Raw genomic sequence first — 8877 nt, 5'->3', positions numbered from 1 at the left:
TTCGAAGATTGCAGAGCCTTCATGAATCTGTTGTGTCACACCCCGACCACATAAAACAACAAAACGTGGCGGAAACGTCGGGGAGTGTTGTAACAGAATCATTGTTTCACAACCATGGAATAAATAGTTTCGTTTTATTGAATTATTGAACTAAATGTTTTGATACAAATTAGATAAATACAACTATTATCCTCCAAGTTTTAAAGTCGCTAAGGCCTTGTCCATTCCTATGTGAGAATACACCAATATCATCATCAAATGCCATCAACTAATGTACCTGAAACACATGTGAAAATAGGTACGTCAGCATAAAAATGCCGGCGAGTACATAGGTTTTGTATGAGTTTCAGATTCATGGCTCGTTTTACATATTGCAATACTTATTTAAAAAAAACCTTGTTTTGAAAAGTATAGTATTGCGACATAAATAACCAACTCAAATCAAATTGGTTATAATTTATAAAAATCTCGTAGCCATGATTCTTAACCCCAAAACATTTGTTTAATTAAATCCAGATTTGTAAATCGTTTATGGAATAAAAACTCGAATAGTATAATATATTGTTGGGAAAAACCTTGTATTACAACTTTGTTTTGTTTACCATTGCCCAAGTGATCTAGACAACGCAACGATGTATAAAATATTAAAAGCACTTATATATAGGAAGTACCAGCGGCGTATCCACCATGCTTTTAACACATTATACCCGCCCCGTTACCTAATCACTTCCCTAACCCAACGGTTCAAACAGATTCAAACAGTTCGTGTCAATCAACGGTTACAAACGGTTCACATAATCCAACGGATCATCTAGTCAACGGTTACAAACGGTTCACATAATCAACGGTTACTAACGGTTCACATAGTCAAATGGTTACCAACGGTTCATATGATCAAATGGTTACAACGGTTCAAAATGTAAAACAATGTGTCCATATGCTGGATGAGCATATACGACAAAATGAAGTATATGGAAATCAATGTGCTAGCATGTTAAGTGAACATACATAGCAAAACATTATGAAATCGTGTACTAATAATGTACTATTGAACATAGTAAGTATATGATATAAAAACATGGGAAACATGAAAGTATCAAGTAGGCACATGTATTCCACCCCAAAACAGTTTGAAAACAGTAAAAGAGGGGACTATGTTCTCACCTGAGGGTGCTTAGAAGTCTTGAACAACAACCAAGCAAAGCTAGAGTGATTAGGGAATCAAACGGCACCCTATATAGGTAACTATGTAAATAACCGGACCTAAATCGGGAGATAGGATAGAATGAGGTTCTATAAATCAAATGAGTAATTGAACTCATATGGTATGATTTAATAGACCCTACATTCTGATTGAAAGGCCTACCTAAGTGCTTTTGACCCGTTTCGACACGTTATGGTAACATAAGCTACTATAAGGCGTCGTTAGCGTAAAACTATGTTCGGATGGTTAACTATGTGCTATGACAAGTCTTACATGCCCAATTATCCCTAAACATGTTACTAAATCAGATTACTTGTCAAAAATATGTTCACATAGGCAAAAATACGGATTTTAGCTTCAAAAGGGCATTTTGGTCATTTCCTATGGGCATACAAGCTAACAAGCAAATGACTAACCAATCCTATGTGATCATAAGGTATAACCTCAGTGGTTATTCCCTATGCAACTATGATCACTAACTAAGCTTGGTCGGATCCTAAAGATCGACCAAACGGGTCGGGTTCGAAAGGCTAAGCGGTGGTTTAGACCGCTTACCTCACGACCCTAAACAAGCACAAACTAATAGTGTCGTGTTAGACATGTCAAAACATGTCTAACCTACTGATTTGGTATCAAAACAAAGTGTTTTGATACCCTAAAGTAGTTCCGAGGCAAAATGCGTGCTAAAACGCATTTTGACCGAAACTTTGACTCGACACTACAACTAGATAACGTGGTAATCAGCGGTTATAATCGCGAAGGATTATAACTATCGTGATTACAATCACGTTTCAAAGTTCAATTGAACTTTGACTTGACCAATTGATGGTCAAAACCGAAAGTCAAACTGTTGGCCAAACTGTTTGACTTTCTGCACTACATAAGGAAAAAGCAAGAAAAAGAATGAAAGAAGCTCACTTAAGGTCCTTGCTATCTTTTCTACAAGAAGACAAAGTCCCAAATGCTTGAGAGAGAGCTCCAAAGCAGATGTGAAGAGAAGAATGAGAAGAATGAGCAAGGAATGAATGAAATGGATGGGCTATTTATACTTGTGGTGATGCTCTAGGATCATCACAAGTGGTTTGTTTAGCCATTAAGGAATAAATCTCATCCATACAAGTGTTAGGAGCAGGTGCAAAGCCTTGGAGAGGTGGTAACTTGGTTACCACACAAAGAAATTGCAAGTTTGGCCCCTGAAATTACAAACTGTTGCTGAAAACACACATTCTGCCCAGATGAGGCACTCGCGTAGCGCTAGGGCATAGGCCTTAGGGCTCGCGCTACGCTAGCATGTATCAGGTTCAGCAAAGTTTCAAAATTGACAGAAATGGTCCCTGCACGTGTTTAAAGCCTTTTTCGATGCGTTTAAACCCCGTTAACCTCATTTCAAGACTCTAAAATGAAGTTAAAGCATAGGGGACTCAAAACATGCTCAAAAATATCTCGGATGTCGGTTCGTTTGGTCGTACGGTCACGTTGTTCGGTTATTTACGACGAAACTCGAACGGACGCGAAAACGATCCAAATTAAGCGACGAATGGAATTTTTGCATGGCGATCACTAAAACAAAAATATTTTAGTGTGTACAAAAATTTTGGATGTCCAGATGTGTCCAGAACGTAAGATGTGCGCGAAAATGCAAACTTACGCCGTTTATGACACTTTTAGTCCCTGTAAGATCATATAAGCATGTTTTCGCACACCGAACCTATCAAAGCTTATTTCTAAGCCATGTTTAGGTTATATATGGTATGTTTAACTTATGATCAAGTTCCGGACTGTTCGACACCATACGAATCGGTATAGTTTCGCAGTTTGACACAAATAGTCCCTGCGGTCGAATAAACTTGATTTCGGCATACCAAACCATCCAAAACTTATTTCTAAGTTATGTAAAGGTTATTTAAGGTATGTTAAGTCTATGTCACTATTCCGGAGTGTTTGTTGTATTAAACTGGTTATATTTACGCATCAGATCGCGTATAACCTTCCAGAAAGCGATTTAAAGCCCGAAATCGAACAAGAATTGATATGTGCAAATGATACACATATTTTCACAATTCCCAAGTATGAAATACAAAATTTCATTGGTTTGGCATTTGTTTGACGGTCACAGTGACACAGGTGTCACAGTCTCCCCTACTTTAGGAAATTTCGTCCCGAAATTTATTCGTAGGAGTCTGTCTGTGACTTTGTGTCAAATAACCCCTAGAGATATGCAAAGCATAATCCTATCATTTCCTTAACGGACATTCTTCAGAAATGAAAATGAACAGACGGAGTCATTTTCAACAGATGTTTCCTCAGAAACGGAAATGAAAAGGATAATCAGACGGATATTCATTTCCTTCAACGGATATTCTTCAGAAGCGAAAATGAATGGATGATCCATTTTCAACAGATGCTTCCTCAGATTCAGAAATGAAAAGGATATTCAAACGGATATTCATTTCCTTCAACGGATATTCTTCAGAAGCGAAAATGAATGGATGATCCATTTTCCTCAACGGATTCTTCATCAGAACAGAAATGAAAAGGATATTCAAACGGATATTCATTTCCTTCAACGGATATTCTTCAGAAGCGAAAATGAATGGATGATCCATTTTCCTCAACGGATTCTTCATCAGAATGGAAATGAAGGATTAAACAAACGGATATTCATTTCCATTAACGGATATTCTTCAGAAGCGAAAATGAATGGTTGATCCATTTTCTTCAACGGATTCTTCTTCAGAACGGAAATGAAGGATTAAACAAACGGATATTCATTTCCATCAACGGATATTCTTTCAGAAGTGAAAAATGAGTAGCTAGTTCATTTTTCTTCAACGGGTGCTTCATCAGAATTGGAAATGAACAAGGTTCACTCAAGGCACATGACAAAACTCGCTGTGGTTTCTGTGCAGTAAATTCCATAATTATGTAGGCCTCCATAATTACGTAATTCCTTGCACAGTTTGCACAGTTCATTTCATAATGTGTAGGGGAAGAAAAATCAAACTTGTGATGAGTGTGGCTAGACTACCATAGGGTCCTTTTAATTAGATCAACAAAAGATCTCTTTAATTAGACCACTCAAGGAGTCTTTTCAGCTATATCATCACATGATATTCCTAACCAGAATTTTGGATCAATCTGTTTAACTAGACCACTCAAGGGGTCTAATTATGGAATAGTACTTCATAACCCAAGGGACTCAACTCCAACGTAGAAGTCCATTAAGGATTTAAGATAGTACCTTTGGATATCCTACTATGAATCCCTTATACGAAGATATGGAAGATTCTACGAGGATTTGGATAACAAAATTGGATCACAAAAACATAAAAGGGAGAACATAAGCATATAATCACATAATTGTTTAATTTGGCCTTTAAATTGTTATCTTTGAACGCGGATACTTAAAGCATACCAGGAATCCAATCCGTGGATTTCATTTGGCACTTTAATCATTTTCAAGAATCTATCTATGAAGATAGGAAAATCTTAATAGGAATTCGGCTTTGTCCTTATTGAATTGTAATGTACGTATTGAATCATACAAAGAATTCAATTAAGGGCTCCGATGAACGATACCCATCCACAAGGATCTAATTATGAGGATAGAAAGATCCTACATGGATTTTGGAATTTGTGTAACGAGAGGTGTTCCGACACCTTGCACTAGGCGTGCTTACGTCGATACACAAGGTAGAAAGTTCATGAGGTTGAGGCACTAGATATGCCAAGGCGACATATGAAGCAGAATTTGAAGGTTGAGTAGCAGCAGGATTGGTAACAACTTTGCTTTGGATCGCAAAGCGGCAGATGTTAACCAAATGTCCCCATCGTCCACCGTGGGTACATTTGAAACAGGGTATTTGATTTGGGTGATGACGGTAGCATTGATTGCACCAAGGAGCAGTTCCCTTGCACGGTTTCATCCCTGAGGCGAGTCATGGTGATAGCTAAATCAACGGTCCTCTGAAGTATGACGCCTATTTGCTGGGTAACTGCAGCACCTAGTTCGGACATTTGAGTGTTGTTGCGATGAAGAGGCATCTTGAAGACAATGGAAGGCATAGGAGGAAACAAACGAAAGATAGTCAAAAGAGAATGACAATGTATGAAGATTGCGACCATTTGTTTGTTACCAAAGGCAAACAAATGAGACAGTGACTAATCAAAGTAAGCGGTTCAATATAATGTATCGCGAAGACATGCTTGCCTATAAGTGGACACTCACCCCAAGAGTTCCCAGGTAAGAGTGACTGGTCCGATACTGCGGATTTGTACGAACACTCTAGCCTTAGACAGAAGACCTAGGGTACAGGCATCCACTCTTCCAGTTTGCACGTGTTCACATTATTTAGACCCAAACTTTGACGAGTTTGAAAACTCAAGAGGCACTAAGCCAAATATGAGTCAAACTGGATGGGTTCAAAACCATATAATAAATCATCCTAGAACAGATGATTAGTTTTCAAGGCAGATCAATTTATGTTCTTATTGTGGTTGTCACTTAAGGATAAGTGACGGTATTGTTTTATGACTAAACGCAAGTAAACTCGCGTTAGGGTCCTAGGAAGGTTATAGTCTAGGTCAAAGCATTACTAATAACCTAATTCCCTATAACCATTGGCTCTGATACCAACTTTTCTGTCACACCCCGACCACGTAAAACAACAAAACGTGGCGGAAACGTCGGGGAGTGTTGTAACAGAATCATTGTTTCACAACCATGGAATAAATAGTTTCGTTTTATTGAATTATTGAACTAAATGTTTTGATACAAATTAGATAAATACAACTATTATCCTCCAAGTTTTAAAGTCGCTAAGGCCTTGTCCATTCCTATGTGAGAATACACCAATATCATCATCAAATGCCATCAACTAATGTACCTGAAACACATGTGAAAATAGGTACGTCAGCATAAAAATGCCGGCGAGTACATAGGTTTTGTATGAGTTTCAGATTCATGGCTCGTTTTACATATTGCAATACTTATTTAAAAAAAACCTTGTTTTGAAAAGTATAGTATTGCGACATAAATAACCAACTCAAATCAAATTGGTTATAATTTATAAAAATCTCGTAGCCATGATTCTTAACCCCAAAACATTTGTTTAATTAAATCCAGATTTGTAAATCGTTTATGGAATAAAAACTCGAATAGTATAATATATTGTTGGGAAAAACCTTGTATTACAACTTTGTTTTGTTTACCATTGCCCAAGTGATCTAGACAATGCAACGATGTATAAAATATTAAAAGCACTTATATATAGGAAGTACCAGCGGCGTATCCACCATGCTTTTAACACATTATACCCGCCCCGTTACCTAATCACTTCCCTAACCCAACGGTTCAAACAGATTCAAACAGTTCGTGTCAATCAACGGTTACAAACGGTTCACATAATCCAACGGATCATCTAGTCAACGGTTACAAACGGTTCACATAATCAACGGTTACTAACGGTTCACATAGTCAAATGGTTACCAACGGTTCATATGATCAAATGGTTACAACGGTTCAAAATGTAAAACAATGTGTCCATATGCTGGATGAGCATATGCGACAAAATGAAGTATATGGAAATCAATGTGCTAGCATGTTAAGTGAACATACATAGCAAAACATAATGAAATCGTGTACTAATAATGTACTATTGAACATAGTAAGTATATGATATAAAAACATGGGAAACATGAAAGTATCAAGTAGGCACATGTATTCCACCCCAAAACAGTTTGAAAACAGTAAAAGAGGGGACTATGTACTCACCTGAGGGTGCTTAGAAGTCTTGAACAACAACCAAGCAAAGCTAGAGTGATTAGGGAATCAAACGGCACCCTATATAGGTAACTATGTAAATAACCGGACCTAAATCGGGAGATAGGATAGAATGAGGTTCTATAAATCAAATGAGTAATTGAACTCATATGGTATGATTTAATAGACCCTACATTCTGATTGAAAGGCCTACCTAAGTGCTTTTGACCCGTTTCGACACGTTATGGTAACATAAGCTACTATAAGGCGTCGTTAGCGTAAAACTATGTTCGGATGGTTAACTATGTGCTATGCCAAGTCTTACATGCCCAATTATCCCTAAACATGTTACTAAATCAGATTACTTGTCAAAAATATGTTCACATAGGCAAAAATACGGATTTTAGCTTCAAAATGGCATTTTGGTCATTTCCTATGGGCATACAAGCTAACAAGCAAATGACTAACCAATCCTATGTGATCATAAGGTATAACCTCAGTGGTTATTCCCTATGCAACTATGATCACTAACTAAGCTTGGTCGGATCCTAAAGATCGACCAAACGGGTCGGGTTCGAAAGGCTAAGCGGTGGTTTAGACCGCTTACCTCACGACCCTAAACAAGCACAAACTAATAGTGTCGTGTTAGACATGTCAAAACATGTCTAACCTACTGATTTGGTATCAAAACAAAGTGTTTTGATACCCTAAAGTAGTTCCGAGGCAAAATGCGTGCTAAAACGCATTTTGACCGAAACTTTGACTCGACACTACAACTAGATAACGTGGTAATCAGCGGTTATAATCGCGAAGGATTATAACTATCGTGATTACAATCACGTTTCAAAGTTCAATTGAACTTTGACTTGACCAATTGATGGTCAAAACCGAAAGTCAAACTGTTGGCCAAACTGTTTGACTTTCTGCACTACATAAGGAAAAAGCAAGAAAAAGAATGAAAGAAGCTCACTTAAGGTCCTTGCTATCTTTTCTACAAGAAGACAAAGTCCCAAATGCTTGAGAGAGAGCTCCAAAGCAGATGTGAAGAGAAGAATGAGAAGAATGAGCAAGGAATGAATGAAATGGATGGGCTATTTATACTTGTGGTGATGCTCTAGGATCATCACAAGTGGTTTGTTTAGCCATTAAGGAATAAATCTCATCCATACAAGTGTTAGGAGCAGGTGCAAAGCCTTGGAGAGGTGGTAACTTGGTTACCACACAAAGAAATTGCAAGTTTGGCCCCTGAAATTACAAACTGTTGCTGAAAACACACATTCTGCCCAGATGAGGCACTCGCGTAGCGCTAGGGCATAGGCCTTAGGGCTCGCGCTACGCTAGCATGTATCAGGTTCAGCAAAGTTTCAAAATTGACAGAAATGGTCCCTGCACGTGTTTAAAGCCTTTTTCGATGCGTTTAAACCCCGTTAACCTCATTTCAAGGCTCTAAAATGAAGTTAAAGCATAGGGGACTCAAAACATGCTCAAAAATATCTCGGATGTCGGTTCGTTTGGTCGTACGGTCACGTTGTTCGGTTATTTACGACGAAACTCGAACGGACGCGAAAACGATCCAAATTAAGCGACGAATGGAATTTTTGCATGGCGATCACTAAAACAAAAATATTTTAGTGTGTACAAAAATTTTGGATGTCCAGATGTGTCCAGAACGTAAGATGTGCGCGAAAATGCAAACTTACGCCGTTTATGACACTTTTAGTCCCTGTAAGATCATATAAGCATGTTTTCGCACACCGAACCTATCAAAGCTTATTTCTAAGCCATGTTTAGGTTATATATGGTATGTTTAACTTATGATCAAGTTCCGGACTGTTCGACACCATACGAATCGGTATAGTTTCGCAGTTTGACACAAATAGTCCCTGCGGTCGAATAAACTTGATTTCGGCAT

Source organism: Helianthus annuus, chromosome 16, assembly GCF_002127325.2.
Source record: "Helianthus annuus cultivar XRQ/B chromosome 16, HanXRQr2.0-SUNRISE, whole genome shotgun sequence".
Taxonomy (NCBI): Eukaryota; Viridiplantae; Streptophyta; class Magnoliopsida; order Asterales; family Asteraceae; genus Helianthus; species Helianthus annuus.
Note: the sequence above shows the minus strand (reverse complement) of the source record.